This window comes from Phoca vitulina, unplaced genomic scaffold, assembly GCF_004348235.1.
Source record: "Phoca vitulina isolate PV1807 unplaced genomic scaffold, GSC_HSeal_1.0 scaffold1, whole genome shotgun sequence".
NCBI lineage: Eukaryota > Metazoa > Chordata > Mammalia > Carnivora > Phocidae > Phoca > Phoca vitulina.
In genome coordinates this window covers 58476203-58494606 of record NW_022589704.1, presented here as the reverse complement: position 1 = coordinate 58494606, position 18404 = coordinate 58476203, and the positions used below count along the sequence as shown (strand labels likewise).

Genomic DNA, 18404 nt, shown 5'->3' with positions numbered 1-18404 from the left:
GGGGGGAGTGGGAGAGGGAGAAGCAGGCTTCCAGCCAAGCAGGGAGCCCGATGCAGGGCTCGATCCCAGGACCCTGGGATCATGACCTGAGCTGAAGGCAGTCACTTAACCAACTGAGCCACCCAGGCGCCCCAAAACAAAATATATTTAAATTTTTTTTTTATTTTTTTGTAATCTCTACAGCCAACATGGGGCTTGAACTCATCATGGCCCCAAGAACAAGAGTCACACACTCTCCTGACTGAGCCAGCCAGCTGCCCCAAAATAAAATATATTTAAATACTTACGTATTTACTGCATTTTTCTGGTGTGGTAGAAAGATTTATTAGCCAGGTGATCTGGTTTATAATACTAGCACTGCAAACTACCTGTGTGACCTGGGGCAAATCACTTAACCTCTCGGTGCTCTATAGTCATTAGTTCACTCGGTCATTTAACAGATCTTTAATTATTATTTGATTTATGCAGAATGAGGTTCTAGAAAGAGATACAAAGGTAAACAAGGCTTCCTCAAATCTATCTTCCAACACCTATATTAAGGTTTCCATTCCTGCAATTTTATTTTTTATTCTGAAAGCTCTCCTTTTCTTGTTCTCTGAGTGTTCACTCTGTCCTCATTTAATATCTCCTCATCCCTTTGGGAATATTAATGTAGTCTTTTCCTGTTAATGTTTATTTTTCCATGTAGAGTCTCTGTTTTCACCAAGTTTCCTCTATTTTTTGTTAGTTGTCTGTCTCTATCATTTTACATGCTTTCCTCCAACACCATCTTTTAGAGTGAGGAAGAAAAACTGATAGGAAGCTATGAAAAACTGAGTGTAGCTTGTCACCTGTGTTCTCACTACAGAGCAGTGGCTTTCAAAATGTTTTGACCAGAGATTGCTGGGAAGATGACACAGTAGGAGGACCCTAACCTCACCTCGTCCCACAGACACTACTAAATAACACTCGCATCAGTGTAAATGACCCAGAAGACGACCTGAAGACTGGCAGAAAAACTCCACAAGTAAATGTAGAGAAGAGGCCACATGAATAGGGTAGGAAGAGCAGAGACCTGCTGGGGAGCTAAGCAGACCCGTGGGGCTGTCCATGGGAGGGAGGAACTGCAGGTGTGGAGCAGGGAGAGAAAAAGACTATCATACAGGGGAGGATGAATCCCCATAACTTTTGGCTTTGAACACCAGACGGGCCAAATTTCGTGAGTTCCTACAACCAGCAGGACTGAAAACCTGGAATGTTAAAAATCAGTGGGCTCAGCTCTGGGAGAGCCAGGACGGCAAGAGGAAACTGTGTCCTCATCCTTAAAGAGAACACAACAAATAGTCTGCAGAGTTACACCATAGAAGCAGCAGTTTGAAAAGTGTCTGGGATATATGGTAGGGAGAGTTATTTACTAATCTCAGAGCATGTCCTGGAGAGACAGAGATCTCTAGGGGGACTCCTCCAGGAACAAAGGAACAGGGAGGAGCCATTTCCCTCCCCGACACCCCAGCATAAAAACATAGCCACCTGTGGGAACTAGCCCTGTGCCTACATGTACTACCTAACTTCTTTACACCAAGCCCTGCCCTGGGCTTCATGGATCTGCCCTGGGCTTCATGGATCTGCCCTTTCCAGTCAGGCTTGCCTTAGTCCCGGTGCTGTGGGTCCCCCCTCCCCAAGAAGACCATTGCAAACCTTGCTAACACATTGTCTCCTGACCCACACACTTTGTGGGGCCTTGGTCCTGGCAACAGCAGGTCCCCTCTCACAAAGGACCGGTGTACAAACCTTAATTACTAAAACTGCCTGCCCTATCCCCACACTTTTCATACCCACCCCCTCCAATATTCCCTCAGATGGAGCCCATTCAAAAGGGGCCACAAGCCGGGCAGTGTGCAAGCAGCCCAGACAGGGACCAGCACCACTCCAAAGTGACTCGTGACCCGGAAAGAGGGGAAGATAACCACACACACCACTCAGAATTCAGACCCAGCACTGGGTTGGAGGCAGACATCTATAGTCCGATTGCAACTCCTGGCCACCAATGAAAGCTCCTCAGGGGACAACACAGGGAAAGCATCCTGCAATTTGGTGCTACTACATCTCTGGCAAACACCTCATCTGACTCAACTCAAGCCCAAGGCAACCTCAGACTGGTCCAGTAACACCACACAGACCAAACCCTGCCTACAACAGGCAAAGAGTCTCCGTACACAACCGGACTGAAGGAAAAAGCTGCTTGGCCACAATAGCAGGGTGTATGCGACATGCACAAGAGATAGCCCTGAAGCACCAGGTGCTGGTAAACAGGGAACACTGCACTGCAGGGCACTACAGAACCTCTTCTTCATGCAGGAGACATAGCCGACTTTCCTAACACACAGAAACAGAAACAGACAGATAAAATGAGGAGACAGAAGAATACGTTCCAGATGAAACAAGAGGAAAAAACCACAGCAAGAGATCTAAGAGAAACAGAAATAAGTAATATGACCGATAGAGAATTTAAAGTAATGATTGTAAAGATACTCACTGGACTTGAGAATAGAGTAGAGAACATTAGTGAGACCCTTAAAGAAGAGATTCAAAAAAGAATCAGAGATTAAGAACCAAAATATGAAATTTAAAATACACTAGATGGAATAAATAGCCGACCAGAGGAAACAGAAGAGCAAATCAGCAACCTGGATGATGGAATAATGGAAGGAAATCAAGCTGAGCAGTGAGAGAAAAAAAAATTATGCAAAATGAGAACAGACTTAGGGAATTCAGTGACACTATCAAGTGTAATTACATTCACATTATAGGGATCCTAGATGAAAAGAAAGAAAAGGGGGCAGAAAATTTATTTGAAGAAATAATAACTGAAAACTTGCCAAATCTGGAGAAAGAAAGAGAAACTCATATCCAGGAGGACAGAGATCCCCCAACAAAATCAACCAAAGTCCATACTAAGACACATAGAAATTAAAATGGCAAAAAGTAGTAAAAAGACAATTTTAAAAGCAGCAAAAGAAAACAGTTACGTGCAAAAGAAACCCCATAAGGCTATGAGCTGATTTTGCAGCAGAAACTTTGCAGGCTGTAAGAGAGTGGCATGGTATATTCAGAATGCTGAAAGGAAAACATCCACATCCAAGAACACTTTATCCAGCAAAGCTATCATTTAGAATAGAAGGAGAGCTCAAAAGTTTCCCAAACAAAAGTTAAAGGAATTCATGACTGCTAAACCAGTCCTATAAGAAATGTTAAAGGGAACTCGTTGAGTGGAAAGGAGACACCATAAGTAAGAGTAATAAAAGCACAAAAGCAGTAAAAATAAGTGTATCTTTAAAAAGCAGTCAAGGGACTCACAAAATAAAAGTATGTAAAGTATGCTACCAAATCCCTATAAAGGGGGGGGTGGGGAGGTTGCAAAGAATAGATTCAAGCTTAAGTAACCATCAACTTAATATAGACTGCTACATGCAGAAGGTGTTATATAATGAAAAGCCCAAACCAAAAGCCACTAATAGATGCAAAAAGTAAAGAGAAAGGAATCCAGTTATATCACTGAAGAAAGTCAAGTTATCATGGAAGTGAGCAAGGGAAGAAAGAAACAGAAGAACTACAAATACAACCATAAAACAAGTAACAAAATGGCAATAAATACATACCTATCAATAATTACTTTGAATGCAAATGGATTAAATCCTCCAATCAAGACACAGGGTGACAGAATGGATAAAAAAACCAAAACCCATTTACATGTTACCAGCAAGAGACTCATTTCAGATCTAAAGACATATGCAGATTAAAAGTGAGGGGATGGAAAAACATTTCTCATGGAAATGGGTATGAAAAGAAAGCTAGGATAGCAATCCTTCTACCGGACAAAATAGACTTTACAACAAGACTGTAAAAGACTTTAAAACAGGAGGGCGCCTGGGTGGCTCAGATGGTTAAGGGTCTGCCTTTGGCTCAGGTCACGATCCCAGGGTCCTGGGATCGAGTCCCGCATCAGGCTCCCTGCACAGTGCAGAGCCTGCTTCTCCCTCTCCCTCTGCCATTCCCTCTGCTTGTGTTCTTCTGTCTATCTCTCTGTCAAATAAATAAATATTTTTTTAAAAAAAGACTTTAAAACAAGAGAAAAAGAAGGACACTAATCATAAAAGGGACAATCCAACAAAAAGATATAATAATTGTAAATATTTATGTATGCAACATAAGAGCACCCAAATACATAAAGCAGTAAATAATAAAAATAAAGGAAGTAATCAATGGTAATACAGTAATAGTAGGGGACCTTAACACCCCACTTACATCAATGGACATATCATCCAAACAGAAAATCCGAAAAGAAACACTGACTTTAATGACTCTTTGGATCAGATGGATTTAACAGATTTATTCAGAAAATTCCATCCTAAAACAATAGAACACATATTCTTTGCAAGTACATATGGAACATTCTCCAGAATAGGTCACATATGAGGCCAGAAAACAAGTCTCAACAAATTTGAAAAGATCGAAGTCCTACCATGCATTTTTTCTGACCACAATGCTAAAACTAGAAATGACCAACAAGAAAAAATCTGGAAAGAGCACAAATACCTGGAGGTTAAATAACATGCTACTAAATAATAAATGGGTCAAACAAGAAATCAAAGAGGAAATCAAATAATATATGGAGACAAATGAAATTGAAAACATACTGGTCCAGAACGTTTGGCATGCAGCAAAAGTGGTTCTAAGAAAGTAGTTTATAGCAACACAGGCCTAGCTCAGGAACTAAGACAAATCTCAAATAAACAACCTAATCTTACACCAAAAGGAGCTAGAAAAAGAACAAAACCCCAAACCAGTAGAAGACAGGAAATAATAAAGATTAGAGCAGAAATAAACAATATAGAGACTAAAAAACAACAGAACAGATGAATGAAACCAGGAGCTGGTTCTTTAAAAAGATGACCAAAATTGATAAACCTCTAGCTAGATTCATCCAAAAAAGAGAGAGAGAGAAAAGAGAGAGAGAAAGAGCAAGGACTCAAACAAAATCACCATTGAAAAAGGAGAATTAACTGCCACCACAGAAATGCAAACAATATTAAGAGAATATTACAAAAAATTATATGCCAATAAACTGGGCAACCTAGAAGAAATGGATAAATTTCTAGAAACATCTGTCTTCCCAAAACTGAAGCAGGAAGAAATAGAAAATTTAAACAGATTGCTTACCAGCAATGAAACTGAATCAGTAGTCAAAAAATTCCCAAGAAAAGTCCAGAACCAGATGGCTTCACAGGTGCATTCTACCAAACACTGAAAGAAGAGTTAATATATATTCTTACTCTTTTTTCCTTAAAGATTTTATTTATTTATTTGAGAGAGAGCATGCAAGCGAGCACCAGCAGGAGGAGGGGCAAAGGGAAAAGGAGAAGCAGGCCCCCTCCCGAGCAGGGAGCCTGATGTAGGGCTCGATCCCAAGACCACAGGATCATGACCTGAGTGAAAGGCAGAGCTTAACTGACTGAGCCACCCAGGTGCCCCAAACATGCTCTCATTTTAGATTATTTCCTTAGAATAAATTCCCATAAAGGGAAATATTATGTGAAAAAAGAGAGAATGCAGATAGATGAAAGAACAAGCAAATCCTCAGAAGAAGTCTACACCCATGATCCTCAAACTTTGGTTGCCTCAGAGTAACCTGGAGGGCTTGTTAAATACCCTGCCATCCCTAAAGGGAATAATTCAGTAGGTCTGGGTGGGCTGATAACTTTCATTTTTAACAAGTTCCAAGACCTTTGCTAAATCTACAGTCATACCTGGAGAATATTGATCTAAACCACAGAGTGGGGCTCCTGGGTGGTGCAGTCAGTTAAGCATCTGACTCTTAGTTTCAGCTCAGGTCATGATCTCAGGGTCATGAGATGGAGCCCCACATCAAGCCCCTCACTGGGCTCCACGCTCAACAGGGAGTCTGCTTCTCTCCCTCTCTCTCTGCCCCTCTCCCACTAAAATAAATAAATAAATCTTAAAAAAAAAACAAAACAAAACACAGAGGAAGATAGTCTTGAACAAGAGAAGGAGGGAGATTAAGAAGAAATGAGCAGTGTTTATTAGGTGGAAACCAGTCAAGAAAGTGCGTCTTTATTTCTGACTGAAATAGGAGGTATAATCCTGAGCCAAAAAAGGAGTTAAGTGTAGCATGAGTAGTGTGATGAAAGGGATAAATGGTTTGGGTTAGCCTTGGTGGGATTTAATGAAGGAACTCACATGGAACCCTATAAAGCATTAACCAGCAGCACTGAGAATCCATCTTAAAATATACATCATAAATTCAGAATGCTATCAGTCCTCATCATCAAATGAAGTCTTTGTTTTTTCATCATATGAGGTTTTACAACAATGCTCAGCTGCCAGAGAAGGCCTATAGATTTAGTAGGGCAGTAGCACAAGCAGGGAAGGAGATGAGGCTGGTGGTGAGCAAGAGACTGAAGCAATGGACCATGAGGTCTAGGTCAGACAGGAAAGGTCTAAGCATGATGACCACCGTGCCCGAGTGCAAGAAAAGAGCTGTCAAAAGGACAGCAGCTTTTGGTAAAATATAGAGAAGGCCTTGTGCAAGTAAGCACCTGAGCAAGCAAGAGACAGAACAGGAGACAGTTCTTGAGTCATGCCATTAGGTTGATCATTTGGCAAATGGAACGGTTTTGAGGTATGAGAAGAATTTGGGGACCATTAGAACTAGGTATAGGGAGTCTGGTGGTAAGCTGTTAGATGCGTCATTTGCCTAGCACTAAAATTCCTGAGGATAATGGCAAATCCTGGGTCACCTGGAGGCTGGTAAATGAGAGCCATGGAAGCAGATAGTGGAATTGAAGGCAGGTGTGGTGGGAACCTCAAAAGGCTTTGGCATCAAAGCAGGAGACCAATGAACTGAAATCAGCCATCAAGAACTAGGAGAATTTGTATGCTTTGTTTATGGTAGGTGAAGGGTGGGAAGATGTAGGGTGTCATCTGGAGCCCTGAAATTGACCAGGTGGTCATGATGAGGGGTCAGGCCTGTCAGAAGTTACAGGTGCTGAGTGCTGCACTAAGATTCATTTCTATAAGAGCTGGAGGGTAATCAGAGTTCCCATAGAAAAGCCTGAGGTCCATAGGGTTGTTATTGGTACACAAGACACTTCGACATCTATTAGCCAGGATGAAGGTTCACAAGGAGAATGCTGATATACTATTGTGACCATTAATTCATTAATTCTTTCATATTAAGCCAGAGTTGAGGGGCTACTGTTCTGCCCTACTTCCCCAGGATCATGGTCATTCTCAATGTTCCAGGCAATCACTACCAATCCATCAGTTTGTACTGAAAAATGAAGCTCCCTTTGTCATTCTTGTAGTAGGTATCAGGAATGCTAAGTCCCTATTCTCAAGCATCTTAATGATGGGTGAGAACAGTCTTAAGATATGAAATAGTCTTGATGGGAACTCAGAAAAGGAACACCTAACTAAGTTTAGAAAGATAGAAAATGACCTCTCAGAGGTCATTCTTCTATGAGGGAAAAGCTCTTTGAGACAGGTATTTCCTAGGAAGGAAGTCCTCAAAATGCAAATAAACCACTTAAGACAAAGCAAATCTATTTCTCATTGGCTGCTATTTCTGGCCTAATTTCTGAGAAAAGAAGTTAGCCTGAGACTAAGCGAAGAGAGCAGGAGGTCAAGAGGAGGTATTCCATGCTGGGCTGTAGTCTATTAGGCGCACCACTAAGACGGATGCTTTGCAATTCCAGGGCAGCCCAGCTTGTAGGGAGAAAGGGTATAAACAAATATACCGCTCTTGGATTTCGTTCACTCTCACTGTGCCTCTAGAATTATCAGCCTTTCTTCTAGAGAGAAAGACACCCTATCTCTAAAGACTTGGCCCAAAAAGGGGTGAGTAGGGTAAGAACGAGAAAGGAGAGAGGAATGTTGTATGTTATCAACCACCAGTGTGTGTAGATAGAGGAGAACACCTAGATCAAAACCCCCAAGAACAGTTTTAGAGTGGAAACAGGAAGATTGCCTGTAAACTTGGGTCTGTATGGGTTCCTGGGGAAATGTGACCCATTCCATAGCCAGTGTTGGGAAAGGGAAAAAAAGAATACCAAGTGATAGAACAAATGGTGGATCCTGGAGATTTAAGAAGAAATGAGAAACACCTGAGTCATTGGAGAGGCCAAAGAAATAAAGACCAATAGGTAACAGGGCTGGATTGAAATTATTGAATTTTTGTTCAGAAGAGTCATTGAGGAATTGCAAATAGGGCAACTATATGGTTGTGTGTGTATTAAAAACAGTAGCTTGCCAGGAAGAAGCTGGATGGGTGGGTGGAGGAGAGATAGGAAGCAGGTAGGTGATTCAGTCTCTTCACATTGCTCCTTCATTCTTTGTTCATCATTTTCTCTCTTCCACTCTCTATAGGAGCCTACGAAGGCTAAGGCCAAAGACTTATTTTTCTTCCCAGGCCATGAGGGTTAATTCTTCCTTTTTACAATTGTGAAAAATCAAAGTGACAAACCTAGGCTCATTCTCACTAAAAGAAAAGAAGCCTTGCTAGGTTTTAACAAAAAGGAGACTATTATAACAGTAACGTAATAAATAGTATAACCAAGAAACTCTCCATAGGCTTTCCTAGCATACGCAGGTATTCTTTTCTTAATTCATTCAGCATTTACTATATGCCAGTGTAGGGGGGAGGAAACTTCCTCCTTCCTTTCTAGGTTCTTGGCTGAGACTACTCCGTAATAAAAAGACAGATTAACAGGGAGAAGGAAAACTAATTTAATTACATTCATACTTATGGGAGCCCCACAAGGATATGAGACAGAAAGAAGTGACCGGATTTGTGAAGAACTGACAAGACAAAGGGGTTTGCGCCAGAGGTAATAATATGGTGAAGAAATCACAAGGTTTGTTTATACAGCATCTTGGCCCTAAATTCCCAGAGATGTCTTCTACTCTTCTAGTACAGGTAGGGTACCTTTTAGGGGATTTATCTCCTGTTTTCAGGGGGCCAAAGGAGGGTGAGTATTCTTTCTGCACCAGCTGTTTCTCCAGTTCAATTCAAAATAATATGCCAAAATGGCATATTTGGGGGTAACATATACTGAATCTCTACATCAGCCGTGGTACTAAGATGAGAGCCATGAACAAGACAGACAGGGTCTTTGCTCTCCTACAGTTTACATTCTAGGTAGGGTGTGTGTGTGTATGTGTGTGTGTGTGTGTGTGTGTTGGGAGTAGGGTATGAAACATTTTAATCAAATAACCATGAAAACATCAGCTTCTGAGAGGAACTGTAAGGAAAATAAATAGGGATAGGGTATTGTAATAGAAAATAATAGGGCTTAGGGAAGGCCTCTCTGAATGTAATAGAAGGCCTAGGAAGGTGACATCTGAAAAGACTTGAAGGAATCAGAGTATAAACATCATTCCACACAGAGGGAATAGCAAGTGCAAAGGCCTTGAGGTGGTTATGAGTCTGAGGTTCTTGTGGAGGAATCACACTGAGCAAGGGGATCACTAGTATAGGATGAGCTGGAGGAGGTAGGCAAAGGCTAGAGCATATAGGACCTGGAGCAGTAGAAAGCTAATGAAGGATTTTTTAAACAGAAGAATGACATAATCTAAGTCACTTGTCTAAAAACAACAACAACAAACTGCTCTGGCTCCTATGTATCTACAGGAAATTTAGGAAATCAAAGGAGTATCCAGAGAGATGATAGTGGTTTAGACTAGAATGATGGCAGTGGAGATGGAGAGAAGTAGATAGATGGGTGATGGACTTGTTGAAGTAGAATCTATAGTATTTGGTGCAATTTGATGTGAGAAATAATGGGTAGAGAGGAATCAAGAATAACACTTGAGTTTTAGCTAGCAACTAGGTAGATGATGATGGGATTTACTGAGGTGGAAAGATCTGAAGATGAATGGATTTTGAGGAGGGAGACAACAGATCCATGACTGATAATGTTTGTTATATTGAAAACGACATCAAACAGCTAGTTTAATGTGGGAGTGCGGAGTTCCGATAAAAAGTCTTTGCTGGAGATACAGTATCGGGAGTTATAGGCTATAATCACTCCATTGCCCAAGGGTTGAGATCATTTGTTCCTCAAAAACATTCTGATAAAGTCACATCTTTGCTAATGTAAGAGCATGTCATCCCTCATGCCATCATTCAGTTACCCCACATGCCAAAGGCAATCACTGTTCTGATTTCTACTGCCAGTTTCATTGTGCCTGTTTTAATATTCTACTTTCATTATGATACAATTCAAAATATTCTTCCCTTATGATTTCTTTTCTGGCTCATGGATAATATCTAGATGTGTGTCGTTTAATTTCAAAATATTTGAGGCTCTTCTAGATGTTATTGATTTCTAATTTAATCCTCTTGTGGTCAGCGAAGATACTACACATAACTGCGATTTAAAATTTTTGAGACTATTTCATGATCTAAAATAAGATTTATCTTGATGAATGTTCCATTTGCACTTGAAAAGAACATGTATTCTGTTACTCTACAGTTGCTGGATGAAATATTTTATAAATGTCAATTAAGTAAGTTGCTTAATAGTGTTTTTCAAATTCTTCATATCCTGGTATTTGGTCATGTGTGTGTGTATGTTGGTCAATTTTTGACATAAGGGTGTTAAAATCTCCAAATGTGATTATGAATTTCTTTAGTTTTGTCAAAGTTTTCTTAAAATTTTTTTGATATTTGCTATTAGGTTTGTATACATTTGGTACTGATAGGTCTTCCTGGTGAGATAATCCCTGTATCATTATAAAATATTCTTATATCTGGTAATATATTTTGAAGTCCAATTTGCCTCATATTAATATAGCCACTCTTCAAGTGGGTCTCTTTTAGATAGCACACTGTTAGGTCTTCCTTTTTTTAAATTCAGTCTGGCAATCCTAGCCTTTTAATCAGTGTGCTAGGTTCATCTACATTTGATGTAATTATTGGTATGTTGAATTCAGTTCTATTTTCCTGTTTTCTATCCATCTCAACTATTTTTTGTTTCTCTATTTTTTCTTTCCATCCTTAAGTCTTTTTTTTTCTTTTTTTTAGTATTCAATCTCTTAGTTCTTCCATTAGCTTCTTAGCTCTGACACCTCAAGCCAGTTAACACTGCAGATTTCTGCTTGAGTTCTGGTGGCCCCATGGTGCCTAGACATGGGAATATCTGTATAAATGTGGATCTCATCCATTGCATGTAGTTCCCTTCTTTTAAGGTATGAAAGCCTCCCATTAGTATCTGCCTGCTTTTGTCCCCTCTTCAGAGTCTTCAAATAGTTGTTTGGCTACACTTTGTCCAGAGTTTATAACTGTGATCTCTGGGACAGTTATTCTCATACTGGCAACTCTGCCATTATCAACACCAGAATTCTCAGGTCTCTTTTAATCCTTTAAAAAATCCTTATTATGTAAGGGCATAACCTTTTATCCAAAAGAGAACAGGTCTCAGGCTTTGGAAGACAATAGCATCTAATTAGAATTTATCAGGTGTTGTATTTTATCCATTTATCATTTTACTGATGGCTAATGATACTGCTTTTCCAACTATAGCTATGATTTCAAGTTTTATACAAGCAAAATTGTGAGTCAATGTACAGAAAATGAATAAAAACTAATAGTACCAGGGTTATACAGTTATAGCAAAACATGAGCCAAGAGTGCTGGAATGGCTGAAGTTAGGAAAATACTGTTCAGTAACATACTTCCTCTAACCATGAGGCAGTGGTGAATGCCAGTCTACAGTTAGGAAGAGAAGTCAGGACCGGAAATAGAGATTAGAGAATTCATTCAAAGGCTTAAGACCTTCAATCCAGTGCCATTGTTAAAATCAGGTTTTATAGCTTTACTGTAGAAGGTTGTTGAGAATACAGCCATTCTATGAGGTTCTATCTTTGGTTCCCTGAGATGTTTTTATCTTTATAGGTTGTTAAATTTTTAAAGAATCAGTGTAACATGTTCAATTCCACTTCTGATTTATGTTTTTTTTATTTGATTTTTGCTTTCTTTCCAACCATTGTGAAGGTAGCTTTAAAATACCTCTATAAATTCATTTGTTTGAATGTCTCTGATGACACTTCAATTTCAGAAATATATATTGTTGCTTTTCTTTTTTCCTACATTGATCTTGATCCTGAGGAGAGTTATAAAATTTTAAGTCATCTGATTCTAGTCCTGGATTAGGTCAATATCACCTGAAAAGTAACACTTCTGTTATCCAAAGAATAGAAAGAAAATAAACCCCTAGGGAGATAGCACTGACTAGAGATTAGAAGAGGCTGTAAGGATGATAATCCAATTTAATCAGCGATCCTGTTTCTAAACTCTGCTACCAGTCCTTTCTACTCTAGCTCTTCAGGGGTTGGTAGGACAACTTGGGTGTTAATATTTATATAGTGAAAGCACAATTTTATTTTCTTAAGTAAGTAGGTTTTCATCAGTCCAGTATGTAGTAGCTGGTTCTTTGATCTCTTCTGAACAATGGAACTAAACAAAAAATTTCCAGTAATTCTGTTAAGGACCTAGTATCATGAACACGTGTCCTACTGCTTTTTTTCTGACTGGTAGTATGCTAAAGTTGAATTACACTAAAACACAGATTTTGGAATACTTAAATACTTTTGATGAGAAGCCAGTGGTCATTTGTATCGTATTCTTGTGTTTACAATGTATTTTTAAAAACTTCTTTTAAAGTTTTTCTCTTCATCTTTGGTCTTCAGAAAATTTACTAAGAATATCAGAGATGTGGCTTTCTTTATATTTATCCTATTGGGATTCATTGAGTTTCTTGAATCTATAGGTTTGGGAAATTTTTAGCTATTATTATTCCTTCAAATATTTTTGTCCCATTCTCTGCTTTCAAGACACCAATTACTCATATATTACAATTTTTTATATTGTCCCATGTCACTAAGTCCCTGTTCTATTCTCTTCCTTTCTCTCCAATCTTTTTTCTTCCCTATTCTTCAGACCAAATAATTCCTAATCATCTACCTTCATGTTCACTTATTCTTACATAATCTCCAATTTTCTGTTAAGTCCATCCATCAGACATTTTATTTAGGTTATTTTCCAGCTGCAGAATTTCCATTTGGGTTCTTTTTTAAAGATTTTATTTATTTGACAGAGAGAGAGAAAAAGCACAAGTAGGCAGAGAGGCAGGCAGAGGGAGAGGGAGAAGCAGACTCCCCACTAAGCAGGGAGCCCAACATGGGGCTCGATCCCAGGACCCTGGGATCATGACCTGACTGAACGCAGCCACTTAACCGACTGAGCCACCCAAGCACCTCTGGGTTCTTTTTTAAAATACTTTTGATTTTTCTGCTGGTATCTCTTGTTTATTAATTACAAGATATTTTCCTTTACGTCCCTGAGCATAGTTATAACAGCAGTTTTGCAATCTTTGTTTGCCAACATCAACATTTGGGGAATCTTGAAGTTAGTCTATACTGAATGCCTGAGTCATGTTTTCTTTCTTTTATTCCCTATATCCAGTGATTTTGGATTTTACTCAAGACATTATTAATAATCATTGTAGAAACTCTGGATTCTTTTTCCAAAGAGTCTTGATTGTTTAACAGAAAGTTAACTAGGCCTGCTTCAAACTCCAAACTCTAACTCTCCTGCAGTTAGCAGCAGCTGAAATCTGTTTAGTTCTTTTAGTCATGGATAAATTTCTTGGATCTGTCACACACATGCATAGTTTAGGAATCAAAGATTTGGGCAGAATTTATGTGATTTCGAGATTATCCCTTTATGTCTCTCTTCTGAGATTCTCAGTCCATTTCCAGCTGCTGTGGCCACTTCAGACTCTGGTTCTTCAAGCCAGTAAGACTGCAGGTTCCTATTGGAGTTTTAGCCTCCCTATCTGGTGCAAAGTAGGGACTTCCCTCAGGTAAAAGTTACAAAAATGGGAAACCCCACAGAGCTAGTCCCTTCCTCCAACTCCGAAGTTCCTGATTGCTTTTGGTCACTCCCTCTTGTACCTTCAGGCAATTGATGTTTTTATCGTCTTTGTCCAAAAAAAACTAGACTGTCTTAGGGACAGTATCTTTAGACTTTTACTTTATAGATAACCGTTCAGTATATTTTATGCTTAACAGATTTTTTTTAAGATTTTATATATTTTAGAGAGTGCATGCAAGTGGGGGAAGGGGCAGAGGGAGAAAAAGAATCTCAAGCAGACTCGGCACTGAGCACACAGCCCAATTCAGGGCTCAATCTTATGACCCTGAGATCACAACCTGAGCTGAAACTGAGAGTCAGGCGCTTAACCAACTGAGCCACCCAGGCGCCTCAGCTTTATTTTTTAATCAAACTTTGATTTTCGAGATAATTGTAGATTCACATGCAGTTATAAAAAATAAGACCCCATGCACACATTACCCAGTCCCCTCCCCGCCATGGTAACTTCTTGCAAAACTATAGTACAACATAACCACCAGGGTAAAAATCAAGATTCAGAACATTTCTATCACCACAAGGAATCCTCATGTTGCCTTTTTATAGCCATGCTTACTTCCCTCAACCCTCATCCTCTCCTTAATCTCTGGCAAGCACTAATATTTCTCTATTTCTATAGTTTTGTTGCTTCAAGAATGTATATAAATTAGGATGCCTGGCTAGTTCAGTCAGTAGAGCATGCGACTCTTGGTCTTGAGGTCGAGTTTGAGCCCCACGTTGAGGGTGGAGATTGCTAAAAAAGAAAAAATATATATATAAATGGAATAATTCCACAAGTAATCTTTTGGGATTGGCTTTTTCCACTCAGTGTAATTCTCATAATTCATGCAGGTTGTATGTATCAGTGATTTGTTTCTAATAATAAGTAGTATTCCAAAGTATGGATATACTATAGTTTAACCATTCAGCCATTGAAAGACATGTAAATTTTTTTCCCCCCAGTTTTTCACTATTATGAATAAAGTTGCTATGAAAATTTATGTAGTTTTTATGTGAACATAAGTTTTCATTTCTCTGGAATACATGCCCAGGACTGCAAATGCTGGGACATATGGTATTTGCATGTTTTGTTTCTTAAGAAACTGCCAAATTGTTTTCCAGACTGGCTGTGTCACTTTATATCCCCTCTGGCAATATATGAGTGATCCAAGTTTCTCTCCATCCTCACCATCATTGGGTGGTATCACTTTTTTTTTAATTTTAACCATTCTGATAAATGTATAGTGCTAATCTGAATGTGGTTTTAATTTCATTTCCGTAATAACTAAGGATATCAAACATTTCATGTGCTTATTATATATTTTTTTCAGTGAAATGTCTCTTCATGAGTTTCGTGGACATTCAAGTTGGATTGCTTGTTTTACTGTTGAATGTTGAGAATTCCTTATAGGTTTCAGATACTAGTCCTTTCTCAGATATGCAGTTTGTAAATATTTTGTCCTAATTAAGGACAAATTGTCTTAATTAAGCTTAATTAAGTTTGTCTTAATTCTTTAAATGTTCGGTAGAATCTCCTTTGGGCTTGGATATATCTTTTATGGGGAGTTTTAAAATTACACATTCCATTTCATTAGTAGTCATAGGGTATTCAAATGATCTATTTCATATTGGGTAACAGTTTATTCAGCCTTAAAAGCAATGAAATTCTGATACTATATGAATGAACCCTGAAAGTGTTAAGTGAAATAAGCCCGACACAAAAGGACAAATGTTATAGGATTCCGTCTGTATGAAGTACCTAGAAGAGCCAAATTCATAGAGACAGAAGGTAGAAAAGAGGTTGCTGGGGCTGGGGTGGGAGTAAGGGATGGGAAATTAATGAGTACAGAGTTTATGTTTGAGATGATGAAAAGTTCTGGAAAAGGACAGTGGTGATAGCTATACCACACTGAATGCATTTAATGCCACTGAATTATATGTACACTAAATAGCTCAAATGGTACATTTTGTGTATATTTTACCACAATACACAACAGAACAAGAACAAAAAACTAGTACACCAGAAGTCCTGATTCTGTGAGGACTCATGTGGTCAAGTAAAAGGTGGTGGGAATGAGGAGGAGAACCAGATTTCCACCCCACCCTCTCCCAGATTTCCAGAGAGAAGAAATTACTGTTGTAAATATGACAGAATTATAAATACTCCATAATGTCATACTTCACAGCTCCCTTCTGCTCTAACAGTGTTTAAAAATGGCAGTTTTTATTTTTATTTTATTTTTTTAAATTTATTTATTTGACAGAGAGAGAGCGAGAGAGGGAACACAAGCCGGGGGAGTGGGAGAGGGAGAAGCAGGCTTCCCGCGGAGCAGGGAGCCCGATGCGGGCCTCGATCCCAGGATCCCGGGATCATGACCTGAGCCGAAGGCAGACGCTTAACGACTGAGCCACCCAGGCGCCCAAAAATGGCAGTTTTTAAAAACAAAAAAATAAATTTTACTATCAATGGAACATAATCTCTATACCCACAAACATATACTCATTTTCTGGGCCATCAAAAAGAAATGAAAACACCCAGAATTGTCAATCTGAGCCAGGTATACAGAGATCCAGCAATTGGAGAAATGGCATCCCTAGCTCTTAAGTGAATGTCATCCAGTGTGAAAGGAAATAACTAATAGAGCACTCAGGCTGTTAGGTATCTCCTGGAACACTGATGGAGTTTTGGTACAAACAGATGTTTTGGAACAGGACACAAAGATTCTACTCTAATAGTCTCCAAATGGTCCTGGTGAAACTTGTTTCTCCCAGTTTGTAACTCAGAATGGCCTACTCCCTTTAGAATTTAATGGAAGAATTGTAAAAATTGGAGGAAGGCTTTTGCTGTTTCAGAAGGACCAACATCTGTACTTAAAATGTCACCAAACATCTGCATCAGTGATTGAGGGGATGATGGGGTGATATAAGTTGCAACAGCAAGGACCTTGCTGATTAGGACCACCAGGCAATGGAGTAGAAGAGGCACCAACAGGTGTAACAGGGGTGATTTAATGGCAACCAAAGATATCACAGGAGCCTCTTGGATTAGGATTTGATGAAAGGCCTAAGTTTGGGTTGTATCCTGAAAGCAATGGGGTTTAGAGCAAAGGAACAATATCATAAAATTTGCATTTTAGAAAAAGCACTCTGGCAGTAGGATGAAGAATGTATAGGAAGGGGGGCAAATAAGCTGGATGCGAGGAAACCAGGAATCTATTCCAGCCATTGGGACAAGAAATCATGAGGGGCTAACTTAATATTGTTCAAGTGGGATTAGAGGGAGGGGTGAGCATAAAACTGGATGTAAAATTTTTTAGGATTTCAGAGAAAGAATAAGAAAGCTGTAGTAGATTGTAAAATAGAATTAATAAGGATTTAGAGGGCTGTCATTAAAGAAAGAGAATATCATTAGTGTCCTCAAAAATAAGCCAATGAACTACATTCATAATAGTATATGTCTGTAGATATATTTTTAAAACTGAAAACTACAAACTAAAATTAAAAACCATGATTCCAAGAATCAAATAGATATCAGAAGTTAAAGTAAAACATTGGTCTCTAGTCAGAATTATAGAATTATTAGGGTGAAAACAAAGTTTAAGAAAGACCTCACATCCTCTAACTGCCATCTTGCGTCCCGGTGTGTGTGCACCTAATCTCAGCTGGTCCGCCCGAGACCCCCTGAGCGCCAACCCTATTCCCCCGTGCGGTCCCATTTCCGCTCCAACAAGATGAAAGAAACTATCATGAACCAGGAGAAACTCACCAAACTGCAAGCACAAGTGCACATTGGTGGGGAAGGAACTGCTCCCCGAAAGAAGAAGGTGGTTCATAGAATGGCTACAGCAGAGGGAAAAACTTGTTCTCCTTAAAGAAGTTAGGGGTAAACAATATCTCTGGTATTGAAGAAGTGAATATGTTCACAAACCAAGGAACAGTGATCCACTTTAACAACCCCAAAGTTCAGGCATTGCTGGCAGCGAACACTTTCATCAATACAGGCCATGCTGAGACAAAGCAGCTGACAGAAATGATACCCAGTATCTTAAACCAACTTGGTGCAGACAGTCTGACTAGTTTAAGACGACTGGCTGAAGCTCTGCCCAAACAATTTGTGGATGGAAAAGCACCACTTGCTACCAGAGAGGATGATGATGATGAAGTTCCAGATCTTGTGGAGAATTTTGAAGCTTCCAAGAATGAAGCAAACTGAATTGAGTCAACTTCTGAAGAAGATAAAACTTGAAGAAGTTACTGGGAGCTGCTATTTTATATTATGACTGCTTTTTAAAATTTTGTTCATTGATCTGATAAAATCTAGATCTCTAATATTTTTAAGCCCAAGCCCCTTGGACACTGCAGCTCTTTTCAGTTTTTGTTTATACACAATTCATTCTTTGCAGCTAATTAAGCTGAAGAAGCCTGGGAATAAAGT

The 18404-nt window shown here is 39.2% G+C and overlaps 1 pseudogene; it reads left to right on the top strand.

Annotated features, from left to right (window-relative positions):
* The first annotated feature begins 17700 nt into the window (after nt 1-17700).
* LOC116642794 lies at nt 17701-18182 on the top strand (annotated as a pseudogene).
* Nucleotides 18183-18404: the final 222 nt, after the last annotated feature.